The sequence below is a fragment of the Camarhynchus parvulus genome, chromosome 2, assembly GCF_901933205.1.
Source record: "Camarhynchus parvulus chromosome 2, STF_HiC, whole genome shotgun sequence".
Classification (NCBI taxonomy): domain Eukaryota; kingdom Metazoa; phylum Chordata; class Aves; order Passeriformes; family Thraupidae; genus Camarhynchus; species Camarhynchus parvulus.
The window spans coordinates 138,030,548-138,049,969 of record NC_044572.1 but is presented as its reverse complement, the minus strand read 5'-3'; the positions used below and the strand labels follow the sequence as shown (position 1 = coordinate 138,049,969).

The 19,422-nt window shown below is 39.7% G+C and overlaps 1 protein-coding gene across 2 annotated transcripts in view; it reads left to right on the top strand.

Annotated features, from left to right (window-relative positions):
• The window catches only part of SAMD12 (sterile alpha motif domain containing 12), a 175,770-nt gene that overhangs the window by 22,760 nt on the left and 133,588 nt on the right, over positions 1-19,422 (top strand). The gene's annotated exons all lie outside the window — the stretch shown is intronic.

Here is a 19,422-nt window from a genome sequence, read left to right as displayed (position 1 = left end):
TGACCCTGGATGGGGAGATGTTACTTTACTGATAGATAGTTTGCTTTTCTTAGCTTACTTGTATGGAGAAGTAGTTAACAGATTTCCACTGTCCACATCAGACTACCACAATGAAAGTCAATTTTTCCCCTCTCTCCACTCTGACTGTGATAGTGAAAAAACACCACTTACTGCATTGGGTCTTCTTTATGACTAACAAAAATGGGCACAGAATCTCAGTGTAGAATATATCTGAAGTGGGTTTAAAAACATTTGGCAAATGTTACTATCACATAGCTGAAATAATTACACTTCAGGATAATGTGCCTTTCTAGTGTCTCATTCTGTGATTATTAGTAATACACAATAATTAGTCTGCCTGCTTCTATCTTAATATTCAATGCACTTTTCATGTGTTGCATAGTTATAAGTGTCCATGTAAACTGGGGGCTGAAATGTTTGATATGTATGCATCCCTTCTTCTCTCAGCCTGTCATTTACAATTGTGACCTCTGGCTGAAGCCTGAAGTTTCAGAACCATGCAGTGAGCAAACCTCTTATCCTGAGCTGTGAAACAGCAGTGCTGGGTGACTTTGTGCATTTCAAGCCACTGAGAATGATATTTTGTTTATCATTCTGGGATTTCACAGCAGATGATGAAGTGCTGAAGTAACCTTACCTGTACTGCAAAATGTAGCTGCTTAGTTCAGAATCCACACTCTCACAACCAAGAAAAACAAGAACTATCTCTCTCTGTTGGGGTCCTCTAAGCCAGCTTACCACAGGAGGACAAATGTCTGATTCAAAATCCCAGTATATTCCTGTTGTAGCATGATTTTTGCCATTGCTCTATCATCCATTCTTGCTATAAATAGTTTAATTTGAAGGCCCATATTTTTACAGCAAGGTTTCTCTATTCAGCATAAAAGATCTGGTTTCTCCTGTTCATTCTGTTCACAATGATTGCATTCGTGGGGATTCTGAAAAATGTCATCTCCTCTGCTGACAGCATCTATTTGGAAGTGGGAGATCTTGACAAGTTAGTGTGTTGTGCTCTGTCCAGGACAGTGAGGGAAGGGAGGGGCAGGTGGAAAGGACCATTTGTGCCCTTCTCCTTTGCCCCTCATCTCAAAGTGGGACTATTTTCCTATTGGTTTTCTCCCCACAGGAAATCAAAATAACTCAGACTAACTCTTAGCTCTTAGATGGTATAAGTAGAACAGGTGAAGTTTATTCACAAAGACACTGTTGATTGACCTTCCGAACAAAAGGCCTGTATGAAGTTCACCTGTACAAGCACACTCTCTTTATGACTTCAGTCCATCAGGTGGTATTAGGAAGAGGAATTTCTTAGGATTTTACAGCTGGATTTTTTAATATTTGGACTGCTACTTTCAGAAACAAATCAAGGATGAAAGCATTTTGGGTAGTTGCATGCACACAGGTGTTTGCACGTGGAGGACATCAAGGTGTTGGCCCCTGGGAAGCGCTGCAGCCTGTGACCCTGAGGTGTGCTCGGGGCTGCACGAACGCTCAGCAATGAGGTGGCTGCTGCTGCAGAGAGACAGTCCTTGTACAGGGCTGCCTTGAGCAGATGGTTACAAAGAGGCAGCTGAGAGAGCATAAGGAAGGAAGTGCAGTCTGATCTGGCTCCTGTTGTCCTGTGAAAACTATCAATGTGAAATTTGTGTTCTTTCCCATTGCACTAGTGTGAAAAGGAGCAGCAATTGCAGTACATATTAGCAAACATAAGCAGTAAAAAGCTGTGGTAGTGCTCTAGAAATAAGTGGGATGTTTAATACTACAGACACATGTAGATACAGACACCTTATTTAAAACAACTTCACTTTGGGGAAAAAGAAATGTAGATAAAAAGACAGAGTGGCTTTTAGAGGAAAAAGCAATTCCATACAGCATGTGGATGCATATTATACTTACAGTGCCAGTTCTGCTGCTTGCCTCATTGTGAAGCTGTTTCACAAAGCCATCCAAACCCTCTGCTTCCACTTTGAAGCTACTTTAAGGGCTTCAAAAATAAAGGACTATTTTAATGACATAGCTGCCTTGTTGGGGATGGAAAAATATAGAATTCCCTGGTCAAGAAAATAATAGCATTATGATTAGAGGGATTGCAAAATGTACTATGGAACCAATTTAGCCTTTAAAATGGAAGATGCTCCACTGCTGACACTACAGATGTGTGAATGGTGTATTTCACCTGAGTTATAAATATAATATAATATTTTATTAATCTGCCTCATGTGTTTGCTGGCAGTTGCTGTAGTCACTAGAGAACCATAGAACCATTTGTTTTGGAAGCAACCATAAACATGATCTTGTTCCAGCCACCCTGGCATGGGAAGGGACACCTTTCACTGGACCAGGTTGCTCAGAGCTCCATCCAGCCTGGCCTTGAACACTTCCAGTGATGGGGCATCCACAGCTTCTCTGGGAAACCTGTTCCAGTGCCTCACCACCCTTATAGTAAGGATTTTTTTCTAATATCTAATCTAAACCTATTGTTTTTCAGTTGGAAGCCATTCTCCCTTCTCCTGTCACTACATGTCCTTGTAAGAAGTCTCCTCCATCTTCCTTGGAGGCTCCTTTCAACTAGAGGAAGGCTGCAATTAGGTCACCCAGAGCCTTCTCTTCTTCAGGCTGAATAAATCAAATTCTCCCAGCCTTTCCTCACAGGAGAGGTGCTCCATCCTGCTAATCATCTTGGTGACCTCCTCTGGGCTCACTTCCACTGGTCCATGTCCTTATGGGCTGGGGACCCCAGAGCTGGATGCAGCACTGCAGGTGGGGCCTCACTAGAGCGGAGTAGAAGGGCAGAGTCACCTCCAGCTTCCTCTACAAGTGGGAATTTTTGTCTTTTCCATTTCAAAAAATAATATAATTGTAGAGAACTGGGAGTGAGAAGTGTCATGGTCACAAAAGGAGTGTGGGACTGGAGTAGTCTTGATAATGTGTGGAAGGAGTTTCTTGGGTTATCACCACTAAGAAGGGGAGGAATTTCATTAGAAGAGCCTGGAAGAAGATGTCCTGGGACAGAGTGAGGTCTGTCTTTCCCTGAGTTTCTGTGGTAGAGTTCAGTTTGCTGATGAGGGCAAATTAAATTACATGTCTGTGTGTAAGCTAGGTATGTAAACCTCTTATATTTGGTGCAATCTAGTCAGCGTGCTCACAGGAGCAAGAAAGGGATCAGGCTTGGTCTGAAGTGAGTGCTGCTCATCTGAAGCTGTCTGCATTTTGGGGATTGTTTTGACACTTGAGTTTAGGTGTTTGGATCTCAAACTTGGTTCTTTCCTCTCCCTCACTGTCTAACCAGCTTTGCATTTGCTATTGCAGTGGTTGTCCATGTCTGATGGAGGTGTAACCTTGTGTTGGGAGAGGCTGTTTCAGAAGCTGCACTTACCTCAAAAATCATACTTGGAACAATTAGGATAGACTACTCATATATATATGGTTATGTTCAAAATTATATTCTGGCAACCAAATACCATGTAATCTGAAAAAATGAGTCTTACCTTTTGGATTAAAACCAAATTATTGGAGAGTGTGTGTTTAATTTTTACCCTCTTAGTTTAATTGGTCTTGGCCTTTTAGAAGGCTGTTGCTCCTCTCTAGAAGAGAAGCTCTTGCTGTCTGGCTCAGTTTACCCAAATATAGAAAAATGTTGAATACTGGGACCAGTTAAAACTATTGTTTCAGTAGAAATCTGAGATATGGACTGAATTTTCTAACAAAATTACAAACCTGATCTATGGAATAAATTTGCTAACAAAATTTTGTCTCTTGCATGTGTATGTACATTTGATTTATTGTTCAGGTCAGGCTGTCTGAGAGTGACAAATGCAGCAGCACATTTGCTGCTGTTCCCTTTCTTCTCCATGGGACAGATTTTCAAGCTGTTTTCCATGGTGGGTAGTGGTAGAGGTTTGCACTGGTGCTTTCTCATGCCTCTGGTTTTGACTGGAAGTATTTGGTGGATGGAGACTGAAGTAAACTGGTGTTTTGCTCTGAGGGGCCTCTAGGCACTGCACAAATGCCAACAATAATGACCTCTGATGTCAGGGAGGATTTTCAATAGTCTCTCGTGTCATACTTTTCAAATGCCAGGGGTTTTTTAGGTGTTTATGAATGTGGACTTCAGTCAGAAGTGTTTTGGTTTTATCTGAATTCTACAGTCAACTGCAGATTATTGCGTTGCTGCTGTACCACTGTGGGAGCAGGGAAACAACTCTCAAAGGTTAAAGTGGGCATTTTCTATGATGCTGTGTATCATCTGTGGGGCAAGCAGAAGATAAGACAAATGTTGTGTTTAATGAGATTCTTCTCTTTTCCTTTTTAGTTTTTTTGACCAACTCATTTGTAAGTAGCATGGGGTTTCCTTGGCTGTAATGCCATTAAGTGAAACTTTGATGTAGTGATTCAGCCTGGGGCTGGCTTTAAGTGCCTGTGTCCTACTTCCAGTACTTCTTTGCTTCTAGTAATGTTGATGGTGTGCTTTTACATTGTCAGTAGCTGCTCTTGGAATTCGCAGGGTTAGTTCAAAAATGAGAATGATGTCCAAGCATGACAGTCTTGAACTGCAAGAAGCATTGCAAGTGCTCAGTGAGAGGGCAGCTGGAGTGAAGAAGCAGTACAATAGCATGTTTCTTTGAATTTGGGATGTGCTAATGTGCAACTGAGACCTTTGGCACTTTTGGTGAGGAAGTTTTGCTGTCTGACCATCCAGGAGCCACTCTGGGAGTCACACTAACACAACCTGAGCTGGGTCTGAGGCCCCTTCACAGCCACTGAGATGGTCAGACCAGGTTTCCTTACTGCCTCTGTCCTGTCTTTTCCACAGCAGAATCTCACACATGCGGATACTTAAAATAATTTCGTCATTGTGCAATAACAAAATAACAACTCGAGCTGCTGCCTCTTAGAAAGGAGCCCAAACAAAGGAAACCCTGGGCTTTTGTATCCTTATGGTCTAAGCAGAGGAAAGTCTGGGCTCTTCCTGCTGAGTCACTGGCTCCTGCTGTGGCTCTGAGTCACCTGGCTGGTGCCACAGGTCCCTGAGCCCTTTGCTATGCAAAGAGTGGGTGCCAGGTCTCAGCCTCTTGCCTCAGGCTTCTGCCACCCAGAGCTCAATCTGCAGCTCTCACTGCAGCTGCTCACCGAGCTACCTGTACTGAATGTATTCCTGAGCACTTGGGAAAGACAAATACTATTGGTGATAATGGCATGAAACATCACAAGTAAATTTCCTTTTGGAGATTAGGGCATGTGTATCCAATTCTATCAACAAATCAACAGTTTAAGAAGAGAAAAGAGATTACATTTTAGGTTTTTTACTTACTTTAGCTTTTGAACTGTCTCTTGTTCTGTTTTTGCAAAGCTGTGATGCTTTCCTATTCTCTGAATATTCTAGCTGCCATCTTCAGTCTGCCACTCCTGTCAGACCATACAGATTGACACATAGCCATCTCCTGCCTGCCACTTCAGTCTCCACTTTACCTGCCAAGCTGATCTTGTCACCCCTAAAGCCTCGATGAGGAGTGTCTTTTCCCTCCCTAGCTGATGAGTGTCTTTTGTCAAAGAGTTCACTTGAGTCAGGGTTAGCTACAACAGTTAAGGCTAATGTAATACTCAGTTTTGCTTTGCAAACTGTTGCCTGAAATGGGAGATGCTGATCCTCATCCCTGTGGTGCAGTGCTGCTAAACCCCACCACCTATGCCTGATTCAGAATGAATAACCAGCAGAATGTGCTGGGGCTTCCCAGCTGTCTGACAGTGAGTGTGCAGTGGAAGAAGCTCAGCATGGGTTCCAAGAGACAGCCGTGCCCATCTCATGTCCCTTAGCAGCTCACAGATGTGACCCTTCTTGCAACCTCAAGAGCTGCAACAGTAGAAGCAGTGAGAGTGTGCAGCCCTGGCTGCTGGGAACTCTTTGGGTTAGAGGAAGGGGATATATTGGCCATTTTGCTAATGTAAACATTTAATTTCCTGCTTACACAACTGCTAGCAGTCACTAAATGGTCTGGAACATCAATTCTTACATCTCCCTTACCTCCTAGTTCCTTACCCAGAGATCAGAGTTATTACTGGTAGGGGCTGTTGCCAGAAGATTTACTTGGTAGAATGAATATTTCTAATTCTACCAATGTGTAGGAATTAATATTGTGATGAGGCATCAGGCTGAACTTCTGGGGTTAAATGTGTCTTTAATATGCCTATCTAAAAATAGAAAACCTTCAACACTGAACAAGGTAGAGACACTGCATATCTTGAGGCCTTTTTTCTATCTTTAACAAAGAAAATCTCGTAAGTGGGTATTATGTTCTGCCAATTTTCCTTTTTCCTCTAATGTCTGTAAGTGCATCCATCAACTTTGCTGACCTAGACACCCTCTACTTTTTTTGCCTTTTTTTTCCTTGCTTTAAACAGAAGCATGACAATAGAGTCTGTACCTAATGGTTTTAGAACTGCTATTAATCCATCTTTCATTCAAGGCTGACTGCTTTCAATCTTAGCAGCATGCTTTAGATTGTGAGAGATGTTGTGAATGTCTTTTCATTATTAAAGGGCAGATGTGGCTGAACTTCAGCACACCTATGCTGAAAATACAGTCTTCTATCTAAATAAAGCTTGTGATAGGTTTGAAGATGTATTTTTAAATAAACAATATTCTTATTGAGTGAATACAAAAAAAATTTTCTGGAGGTAAAGGCTATCACAATAGTATGTTCTCCTTCAGATATGACTGTCTCAAACTTACTTCTCTTTTAGTAAGTTGGAACTTTTGCATTTTTTTAGGTTTGTCCTGAAGAGCAAATAGCTTGTCAGCATTAGGTAGTAATATGTGAAGTTGATGAGGAAAACTGAGACAGGATGAAAAATGAACTAACCTGCAAGTGTACTAAACCTTCCTGAAGCCTTTATTGTTGACTGTAGAAGATTCTGAAGTGCTTGTTAAGGTTCATGCTTATTTAACTGTCACCATGGATTTCTTTTTCTGTGGGGAAGGATACTTTGTGGCTTGCAAAATATAGTTAATGGTCCAGAGTGACTGGTAGCAGATTATTTTGGAAAATTTTTTTGCCTGAATAATTATCAGCTCTGTTCCTAGGTGCTATTTCATATTCCCTTACTCTCTCTTGAAATAATTTAGTATTGGAAGGTCTTAATTTTTAAAGAGTATTTTCTAATAGGAGAAAAAAAGTGAAGAGCAATGCCAAATAAAATGCTTAGATCAGGTAAGTGTTCAGTATGCTGATTAAACTGTCAAATTCAGATGAAATTCAGTTAGTTGTGTGCATCCATTGTACCTACTGTGCCTTCTGCTTTTTGCTGTGAAGAAAACAGTATAAGATAGTACCTACCTGTTTGGTTTTGGTTGTGTTTTTTGTTTTGGTTTGGGTTTTTTCCTGTTGGTCTTTTATTCCCCTTGTGGGAAAAAAGCCCACACCAGAGTACATGCTATTATTGCTCTACAATATTTTATGCAAAATGTAAGTGATTTCTAAAACCACAAAATAAACTGAACAGATGAAATTGAATTTGAAAATTAAGCTAGCTTTTCTATGTGAGGCACAGTGATGACAAAACTGGGTCATTGTTGATGAAATTCTTATTTAGCTCTTTTCTGCATGTTCATCACCTTCTTACTCCCAGAACCCTCTCCCATGCTTAGGTTTTTGTTCTGGATTTCTGGATTGTTGTGTTGTCATGTGTTGCCACAAACCTGCTTCCCTTCAGGATCTAACAAAGGCTTCTACAAGGCTGGAGAGGAGACATCATGCAGAGGAAGTGGAAGTGTGTCCTAGCTGAACTAAGCTGATGATGGAGCACCCCATTTAATGATGTAGCACATTTCAGTGCCCAGCCCCTACTTGCTCTCATTTTACTGAACTGGCAGCTGAGTTCTGACTTCAGTGAGTTGATCAGTTTTTCACCCACCTGAATGATCTCATTTTGGCTTTTACTAACAATGGAATACTCTGCACTGGTGGATCAAGAGCAACCAATGAGAGCTGTCCCCTTTGGCAACACTTCCTTGTTAATTTGGCTTATTTTAATCACTTTGCCATGTTGGCAGTAGCTAAGGAGAGTACTGCTTTGCTGCTTTTGCTGCTGGGAGGAAACTCTGTGGAAGTGCAATCTAAATAGAGCTAATGGATGACTAAATCAGATTTGGAGGACCAACAGGGGATATCAATCTTAAGAGAGCTAACATTAACAACCAAATATATTTTGGTTTTACACTATTTCACCATCTTTACCAAATGCTTTGGTTTGTTCTAATGCAGAAGAGATGAGAATTGGATGATACAATGAAACTATGCAGGTATTTTTTATTCAGAGAAATGTAGCAGCCCTCTGTGTCCAGTGTTACAATTATGTGAACAATATAGTGGGATACAGTGGAATTATCCATCTCATACACTTCAATATATGATTGAGCTCAAGGTATCAAAAGAAAAAGCCAAGGAAAGCATAGGCTGCCTGCAGGGATAGTGGATGCATGATGGAGATTAGACAAGGAGCAGGTTGTGGGCTGCAAGACAGAATTTGACTGCAGAGAATGAAATGTAGTACAAAGGAAGAATAATTTCTAGGATGGGTCTGAATATTCCACTGTATTTATAAATCTTAGAATTTAGGAGGAGGTAAAAACAGGAAATTGTTGCTGCTGCATGCAAATACAGAAGAATAAGGCTGCTGTGCTTCATAAGTGAGTGGGACTATGAAACAAGGCAGGACTTGAAACTTTCCTACCTTTCCATTCCTATTAGAAATTTCCTCTCATAGTTTTGTTAATTATTATTAATCTGCCACATATATAAACAGATTGACTGCAGCCTCTCTCTTAGCAAAGCTCCTATCAGTTTTTCTTTTAATCCTGGTCTAAATAGATTGACAAGGATTATTGAGTAAGAACAGCAAATTGAGTTTCATTGACCTTTGGAATCAGCTAAGTATAAGCATGTAAGTGATGAGCTTGAGGTGTTACTGATGTTTTAATCAGGGAAGCAAAAGAAAGCAAAAAACATATGTGAATATTTCTTCTCCACTTTCACTTTTCAGATTAATTATCACACAAGGTTTTTTGATTATTCGGAAAGTCTTTAAGACCAGCGAATTTTGGTAGAAAAGTTACTCTGATTTCCTATTTTTATGCTCTTGAAGCATATGTGTAAAGGATTGAGCTCTTATACTGTTGCAATGCAAATCTAACATGGTAAGTGATTGCACTGCTAGCAAGTACTTGCAAATGATGTGCCAGAGTACTTCAGTGCATCTTTACTGTGTTTTATGCCTGTGTTTAGAAGTGATCAAGATGTTAGATAGCATTCCTAGAGGTTATTTCTGAGAATATTAGCCAAGAGAGTTTTTTGATATTGATAATATTTTCTTGTCTGTCAGGAAACAGCCTTTTCTTATGTGCATATGCTAATAATTTTGTGTAGTAGTAAAATAATAAAAAGTTGTAGTACTGTGTTCAAAGAAATAAAACAGCAGCAGGATGAAAGTAAGGAAGAAACATCCATCTCCACATAATCTTCTCCATGAGAATATAGAAGGATATTTCATTGCATGAAGTAAGCCTTTAAAGGAGGTGATTGCTTCTCATCCAGGGACAGTTCAAATGTTTTTGACTTAAGTATGGAAAACCCTTGTTGACTAAAGAGCTTTTGGAAATATCCTCATAAACAGCAGGTGATAACATGTTAATTTATAATTGTAAGGTGGTGGTATAGCAGCTGTCTACAAGAGGTGATCATCTCCATGTGGGAATCTTCAATCACAAGGTGAAATGGGAAAGAAATGGGGAAAAAATGGGAAGGTGTGCTACTGCATCTTGGAGCAGTTGGGCTCTGGTGAGCCACGAGCAGGAGAACAGCTTAAATGTATTAGGTGAGACAGGGCAGGTGAGAAAATGTGAAAAGTACTGACACACCTCTAAGAGAAAGCTGAATTCCTAAAAGCTGAAACACAATGGAATGCAGTGCCTTGCAAAACTCCCTGGGACTGTCAAAGTGCTGCCTGTCAGTAGATGGTGCTCTTTATATCAGCTATTTACTGTTGCTGCCTGTGTTTGGCCATGTTTTCATCTAAAAGGTCTGGTAACATTCTTTAACAGTTCATTTCTCTGAATTCTGCTGCATAGGAGATTAGAAAATTGAGTCTTTTGAGGGACTGCCAAAACAAATAAAAATAAAAAAGTGTTTTCTAGGTGCCTTTGAAGCATCCTCCATCCTTGAATTTTTTCAACAACTTTTGCTTGTGTTTGTGTACTGTTTTGAATTTGGACAAATTCAGAAGCTTTCAGCATAAAAGCCTTGAACAGACATTGTGGATCCGAGAATATATAGCAGACTAATTCAATTTGGCAACTGACCTGTAAAACACTGCAATAGCATGGTCTAAAATAAAATTGCAAAGCAGATTTGTCAAGCCATTTGCAATTTTTAAGTTTTCTTTTGCATGTTTACTTTGTAGTTTTACCTGCTGTTTCTGGATAGATAGGAATAAGTTTATTTTTAAATGTAATGCTTCTTAAAAGGGTCTTAAATGAATCAGTGCAACTGAGAGTTTTACCTGGAGTCATTTATGCATCAGTAATTGGATGGATATAGAAACCTGCATAAAAATGAAATTTCCTTATTAACGTGGTTGGAGTATTATTGGACCTGTCTGTATATTTTATTATTCAGAAAATATGCCAGCTTTGAAGGAAAATATGTTAAATGTGTTAATTGTTCAAAAATATCACTTGCCAAAGGCTGCTGTTGAGACAAAAACCCTGCTCCGGGCAGCAGAACAGCATGGCAGACCTAATGGAAAATTTGAAATGTTTAAAGTTATGTGTGTCTTTATGCTGTTGTCTTACAGAACATCAGCTACTTAGCCAAGAGTTAAATTTTGGCTTGTGAGATGGATTTGCCCCTGGAATGAATCTTGAGAACTGCCTGCTGTTCACTGCCTGAGCTACTGGTCTTTCTGCAAACAGAAACTGAAGGATTAGTGTGAATTTTTCATGTAATCTTAAACTGCAATCAAATGGTCCAGGAAAGAGAAGGGAACTGAATTTCTTTCAGAAATCCAATTAAAATACTTCCAGTTCTTATTTAGGGCAAGTTTGTCTTCTCTGGACATTAATTTAGTTATCCCTTCACAATCTCTCTCCAGAAAAGATACATATGCAGTCAACACATTACAGCAGATGAATATTGTTCCTTACTATGCTTAATTTACCTTCCTTTAGCCCTTGTCTCAATTTCACCTCCTTATGTCATAAGTTCCTCATATTGAGGTCAGGTGGGCGTAATGTTTTTATTGAAAACCTCAGTGCCACATTTCTGTGTTGTCACATCTCACAGGTGCCTTCTCTAGGAAGATGTTGCTGGGACATTTTGGGCATATTTGGGGTTTATTTTTTAATGATACCTGGAACTGAAGATACAAATCTTCACTGATCTGATCACTTCCTGATCTGCTTAGCCTCCATGTGGTGCCCACTGGATGTTCCTGGGAACATCCCATTTTCCTATGTGGGCTGATGTTAACATCAGCAGGAAATCAAACTCCAGATGAGCCATTCCCCATCCAGTCAAAGAGGGGCACAAAAGGAGAGACTATGGGTCTCCTACAGCAATTTGCTAAAAGCCCAGAGCAATGGAATAAGACATGCGCAGTAGCAACAGTATTAATAGCAAAAGGGCCTGGGCTTCGTGGATCCCAGTGTGGGGGGTAAAACGGCATTGTAGTGCTAAAGTTCTTTTTCTGAATATAGGACTTCATAAGGATGATAAGTGAATAAGGAATTCCCTTATTAGGGAGAGAAGATTAGTTTCTCAAAAGTAATTAGCAATAAATTACATTGACATCAGAAGTGCTCTACTTGTTTTGAAAAATAAGTGATGGATCTGCCTTGTAGATAATTTATTTGAGAAATCCATTATGACCTTCTATACACAGGCATTGCAATGCTCTTGCATGAATCAGATGGTTGGGCTAATCTGACTCTTCTGTCAACATCTGGCTTTTTTCCTCCTGTTTTTGCTGGATGTCTTCTTGGGGAAGCAAGAGATTGACCTGTCAAGTCAGGCTCAGACCTTTTCTTACCTCTACTTACATACTATAAAGTTGTTCTCCTCAAAATGTATTTGGCTCAAGAAAACATAGTTAAGAGTCAACTGGCAAAGATATCTACAAAACTTTGATTGCTGCTGGGTCTAAAATGCCTTGGCTGCTGCACCTGCCTTCTGCATATGAATGAGCCTATCCATAAAGACTGAAAGTTGGCATGGAAAGGTTATCCTACTTCTTACAGTGCAAGCCTCTTAATTGGCGCATCTGCTGGAAGCAAAGGTGCCAAAAATGTGATTCACTTGGAGGGAGTAGATCTTGTAAGAAAGACTGTCATTTAATAGGGATTAAGATCCTCTCAGGATACTGGATGTTCTCCTTGTACAAATGTACTGTTGTTGAGCTAATGGTGGAATTAACCTCACTACTTGCTAACACTGAAGTAACAGCTTTTATAGCTCTTCTCTTATAGAAATGCTTCACTGTGTGTTTAAGGTGAAAAAATGGACCATCTACCTCTGATATACAGCAGCTATTAAAAAAGACACAGTATTGAGAATCTTCTCAACAGAACACTGTAATTATAAATAGCAGGAGTGAGGTGTGGCCAGTGCTGCACAGATTTATTATGCCAGGGAAATTCCGTTAGTAAATCCCCCAAATAAAAAAATAATAAAAATTGCCAGTATCATTAATGACAGCTCCCCAGAGGAAGGTAATACTGCCTCAGCAAAAGCAATATTGTGCCATTGATGTGTAATTCTTTAAAAAGCCTGTCACCAAAAACAATATAACCCCCTCTGACACTCTTAACTACATGTTTCTGAGGTCTGGCTTAGCCTGTATTTGAACAATCTTTTGATTTCAATACCCTGAACATTTTGTTTCTACCAATGTTACCTGAAATCTCTGGAAAGACTAAGGTACTGCTCTGTACAACCTCTTTTTTCTCCCCCCCATTAAAGACCTATTTGTATTGTTGTTGAATCCCTAGTAAAGAAAATTATTTTGATAATCCTTAGAAAATTCTGCTATTAATCTACACATCATAATTTTAATCGCCACGTTTCAGTTCATAGCCATGATAATATGGATTATGTGAATATGAAACAAGTACATTTAAAGCTGTCATGGTCCTGTCTAGTTCTTCTCATTTCAGGGCAGCTTGTTTAGTGATTTGTACTGCTAACAATTGGTCATTGAGCTGTACTTGAAAGGATACAGTTAAGTGACTGAAGAACTGTAGATAAGGTATCATTAAATACATGTATTTATTAGTCAGATGTAGCCTTATGATTTACAAAACAAATACAGGCTGACCAACTGCCTTTAACTCTTTTTACTGAATTTGCAAGTGTAAATTCAGGACTTTGTTCTGTCTTTCAGATCTCTACATTTTTAGCTCTTGGTTTTAGGTGCTTATTTTTCTATAAGTAAATAAGTCTATAAGGCAAAAAGTTTTAGTGTATTATTTCTAAGTTTGTACTAATTAAGCATTTTTCCAGTCTAGTTTGGCAAGTGGATTTTGTATTTTAGGTAATAAATTCTTCTGTGTGACCATCTTTAAATAAGTGTGTGAGAAATTCTGAGAAAATCGGTGTACCTACTTATATAGTTGTTTTGTATTTATTTAAATGGAATTCCTGATAAACAGTCTTGGTTTAGTTCAACTGTAGATACAGCTGCCTAATCTGTAACTTGCAGAGGTGCCAGAATTGGTTTAAAAAAAAGGAAAAAGTAGAAATGGAGACTCATTTGTAATTGTCAATTTCGTAGTACAGGTAGATTTTGTGTGGTTTCATTTCTTTTATTTTTTATTTAAATCTAGACATGAAGAAAATATTTTTTACAAATACTGAACTTCCTCAGAATTGGAATTTCAGTTGCTGTGAAAGTATTTCAGAGTTCAGGAGAATCTGTTGGGAAATGGGGAGGCTACATTTCATCACCATCTTAGTTATTACATATTCCTGTTTGCTTTCCTGTGTGTACCTCAATGAATTTGAACTTACAGCTCCATCAGGATGGGGCACTCTCCTGTGGCTAATCAGTGTCTGAAGAGAATATTCTGTGATGAAAACTTATGCCATGATTCTTCTTCCCAGTATGTGTAGTTCTTAGTCCTTGAGGCAAGATAAAAAATGAGCTAACCTGCAAGTTGTGTGTGTCATGTGGAGGATGAGTGCCTCAAATTTTTATTTTTGCTGAGGTGGAAGCTCAAGTGCAGTAAAAAACACATGCTAGTAGTAAAGTTAATTATTTGTTGTACATTACTATTAATCCAACACCACAAACTAAGATTCATTCTGTTTCGTCTTTGGCTGAAGAGTTTTAGTAAACAGGCTAGAAAAAGTCAAGGAGGAACCTTTTTTCTTCATAGCTGTACAAGGCTGGTTAGTTGGGCACCTGCTGTGTAAGCAGAATTGTCTGTTCTCCAGAGCTATGCAGGATACAGAGTAAGTTTCTGTTTGTAAAACAAGAAGGATTTGTATTTCTTTGTGAAGACTGTAATCTGTTCTATAAGATAGTGGTGATCAGAGCCAGATTTGGACAGGTTTGAATGTCTGAGGTAGAGAAGGGGAATCAGAACCACATGAATGAAGTGTCAAAGAACTGACATACCTTGTGAGGTAGCAACACTCACCTCACCTCACTCCTCTCTTCCTTTTTCGTTTTCTCGGCAAATAACCAAAAGCAAATATTTAATTTTTGGATTGGAAGGAATCCACTGTGGTGAGTGAAAGGCTCTTAAATTTGCAAGATTAAAAATACAATTTTTTTACATGAAGTGAATTTTAAAACATTATATGCTTTGATTTGGATTTGGAGGTCAAAACCTAAAATTGATGGTGCTCCTGGTCCTACTTGTGATTTTATTGTTGGCCTGTCTGTCCAGTTGTGGCTTTCAGGATTTTTGATAGCAATTAGAATGATGTTAGGCTTTTGACAATGCTGAGGAGTGCTCTGTCTTCTCCTTTTTCATTCTGACATTTCAGTTCTTCACAGTTTGCTGATAGTGCCACTGCCATTTATATCAACACCTGCATCTGCCAGTCATGATTCTTGCTTTCAGAGTGGGATATTTAATGGAAAGAGTGAGCTCTCATGGGAAATGTGTCGCCTTATTTATCTTTGCCTGTTGTTTTGGTTCTGTCTTTATCCTGATCAGGATAAAGCTCAGTGATATTATTTGGATACCTTTAGCCATTCCTATTGGTGGTTATACATGCAACAGCCTTCAGAGGGACTTAACTCCCTCTTACCAACTTCTCACTGAGATGAGTCTCATATTTCATAATTTGTTTCTCCTCCCCTCCCACCTCCCTCCCTTGCAGTCTGTTTGTAGTACACCTGTTTGTGGCACTGGTACAGAAGGTGCTGGATTGGGTCAATCCTGCTGCTGCTTGAAAGCCAGGGAAAGCCTCCCTCTTTGTTCAGTCTTTGAACAAGTGGTGGTGCTACATGGATTTGGGTTTCTCCTTGTGCAGAGCTGACTTTAAACACCACCAGGGCATTGTCTTGGCAGAGACAGCCCTTTATAATCCACTGGAGGCAACAAAAAGCAGCTGCTGAGTGAGTTGGGCCTTGGTGGTGTGAAAAGATGGAGAGACTCAGGAAGAGACAGGAGGCAGTGAACCACTGCTGCTTGTCTAGGAGGGAGCCCTGTAGCAGTGGCATTTTTTTCTCTCCTTTTCCTTCGGGAAGAGGAAGGATAAGAACAGAAAATCTACTTTACAGTAGATTTTTTACACTTTTCTCCTACCTTCCATGACCTCCCTGCCAATCTCCAGTCTTTCCCCTACCTGATCCTTTCTGGAGAGGGCTGTCCTGGTCCTGTTCACAGCTCAGAGCCCTGAGCTGCTGCTGGCCCAGAGTCCTCATCTCCTTCTCTAACTTTCTTCTTTCCCCCCCCAGTACCAGAAGACTGTCACCATCTGTTCAGTGTCTGGATTTCTGATCCAATTCAAGTTTTAAACATTCAGTCTTTTATCAGCAATCTTTTTAACATTCAATCTTATAAAAGACAAGCTGTCTTACAGTATTTTCCTAGTTTGTTTGTTTTGTAATAAACACATTTCCTTTGGTTTGTTGTTTTCATGTCTTCTTAGTATTAAAATTCTCAACAACATAGATGGGAACCCAATACAATGGAGATTTCAGTGGTTTTATGGCATTTCCTATTACTGTAATTTTCTTCTGTCTTTGCTGGAAAAATCAGTAAGTATAAACTATCTGACTATCTGAGAAAATGTATTTCTAAACCAAAATGTACCCTTTCCACATTTTTCAATATTTTAAGATAACACATTCACAAGTGTGGTTCTTTTTTTTTTTTCCTTGATGTAAAGCCACATTTATGTTAGCCATTGATTCTGAATTCTGTATAAGCAGTTTAATGTTGGAAAAGTAATTTGGAATATATGATATTTTCTCAGCTTTAGAAATATATCTCAAGCATGTTTTAAAAGAAAATCATGTTTTTGAAGTTCTTACTTGTCATTGCTGTTCCTGCTGCTTCTTATCATAAAATGATGAAGATGATGCTGTTAGTCTTGCTTCTGGAGCAGCCTGAAAGATTTCATAACTTAGATCACTCCTGGAGCTGTGTAGTAAAGTTCCCTGCTTTATGTATCTGTGTCAGATAAACATGAAATTTTATTTTTATAATTTTTAAATATATCATTGACCATTTGTAGTTTGCTTGCAGGAGGCATTATGTTTTGGTTTAAGAAATATTTCCTTCTTAACTTGATGTATGAAACAATCCCATTTCTTTCCTTCCAGTCTCTTCCTCTGAGCACAGACATGTCAATGGTTTTCTGACCCATTTTAAGGTTTCCTGCCCCAGCTGACTCTGTATTATTCTTGTGACAGCCACCCATACTGCTCTCTCTGTCCCTGCTAGGTCACAATGACCTTATTGCTTCTTTCCTTTGCTTGTCTCATGTCACCCCTCACAGCTGAGTCCCCTTTTCCCTCAAACTGCCTGACTGGGCTGACATAATGGTTCAGCATTGGGCAGTTGTGTCTGAAGCACAGCTGGAAGAACCCACACTGCTGGTCTAATAAATTGTGGCACTTCTCCATGTAGCCTTGCCTTGCTTGTGTTCTATTTTCACCTGGAATAGACTTGGGTTTCTTCTTAGTTGCTGGTACAGTGCTTTGTTTTGGGTTCAGTAAGAGAATAATGTTGGTAACACATGAATGTTCTGGTTATTGCTAAGCTGTGCTTGCCCTGAGTCAAAGACTCTTCAGTGTTTCATGCTTTGCCTTTGAGAAGCTGTAGCAGAAGCTGGGAGAGAGCATGGTCAGGACAGGTGATCCAAGCTGGTATGTTCCATAGGATATCCACTTTTGGTATGAAAACCCAAGTTTTCATACTAGAAATGGATATCCTATGGAATATAGTCCATTCCATAGGATATAATTTTTCGTATGAAAACCTGGATGGGTGTTGGCCAGCATGCTGGTTTCATCTGGGGTAGCGTTAATTTCCTTCACAGTGGCTAGTATGGGACTATGTTTTGGATTTGTGCTGAGCACAAAGTTGATAATACAGAGATGTTTTTGTTATTGCTGAGCAGAGCTTGCACAGAGCCAAGGCCTTTTCTGCTTTTCATAGGTCCACGGTGGAGAGGAAATTGGGAGTGCCTGGGAGGCTGGGAGGAGACACAGCCAGCACAGGTGACCCAAACTGGCCTAAGGGAAATTCCAGACCATATGACATCATGCTCAGGATATAAAGGCGGGGAAGAAAGGACAAGGAACAATGTTTGGAGTGATGGTGTTTGTCTTCCCAAGTCACTGCTACGTGTGATGGGGCCCTGCTCTCCGGGAGATGGCTGAACACCTGCCTGCCGGTGGGAAGCAGTGAAATTAATTCCTTGTTTTCCTTGCTCATGTGTGTGGCTTTTGTTTTCCCTATTAAATTGTCTTTATCTCAACCCATGAGTTTTCTGGCTTTTACCTTTCTGATTCTCTCCCTGACCCCACAGATGCGAGAGGGAGTGGGCGGCTGCCTGGGGCTTGGCTGCTGGCTGGGGTTAAACCACAGCAGCCAGGAGGAGCCAAGCTCTGCAGATGGGCTGGGTATTGCTGAGCAAGTGGCGAGCAGTTGTATTGGGCATCACTTGTTTTACTGGGGGGTTATTTTCTTTCTCTTTCTTCACTTTCTTTTTAGTCACTATCATTAGTATCATCATTATATTATAATTGGTACTATAAACATTAATACTGTTGTATTTTACTTTGTTTCACTTATTAAACTCTTCTTATACCAGCCCATGAGTTTAACTTTTTTTATCTGGTTCTTCTCCCCATTCCACTGGGGGAGCAAGTGAGTGAGCATCTGTGTGGTATTTACCTGCTGGCAGAGTCTAAACTGTGACAGTCCTTTGGCCAGCACGGCTGTAACAAAATTGGTTCTGCTTTGTCTTTTTCTAGTTAAACTGAAAACCCCAGAGCAGAGTCTCTCAAGATGTATATTGGAGCAGGATCTGCTCCAGTAATGCTTTCAGCAGTGCCTTTTTTATCCATCTGTTTCATAAAAGAAACAGTGGGGTCTGACTTCTGGTAAATTTGAATGTAAATATGCATTGACCATGCTTACATGTCAAGATCAGTATGTTGGCAAACCAGATGTTACAAACAGTGTGAGACAGCCTTATTTCAGCAAACCTGCAGCCCTGTTTGACTGGGCACCCTCATCTCCACAGTCCCTGACTTTTGTAATCTGAGCAGGTTTGTAAATACACTAAATGTTAGAGTTGAAGAAGCACTTTCAGATAGCTTGTCTCAAAGTATGTAGTGTAGTTTAAATTATGAGATTGAATCCTTCATCACTCAAAAATACAGAGGCCCTTTCTTTCTGGAGTAAAATATGATAAATAAAGACAAATTCTGGTGGATAAATTGACCTTCAACCTGGCAGGCTTGGTAAATTGCACCTGGAAGGCTGAAGAGATAACTTGTCCCTCATTGCTTAGGAAGAGCAGAGCTTGGTAGCTGATGCTATTCTGAATACTAAAATACACTCTCTAGTAATGCACAGGCTGTAAGTTTTAGTTGTTTATTTATTTATTCTTGAGTTAGTGATGTTGAGTACTATCTTCCCTGCACCAAGGAACAAAGAGAGCATGAAATTTCATCAAGTAGTAAATATGTTTTATCTTCTTCTTGGCAGTCATTTTTATGTTTTGAGATGCATGTAACAAAAGCTGGGGTTGGGCAGTCTAGAAGAAAAAGTTTGTCACAAAATCCTGAAGAAACAGGTTTTCCTTCAAATATACAAGAAAAGACCAGAATACTGTAGACTTTTATTCTCATTACATCTATATCTGGCACAAGATTTGGCAT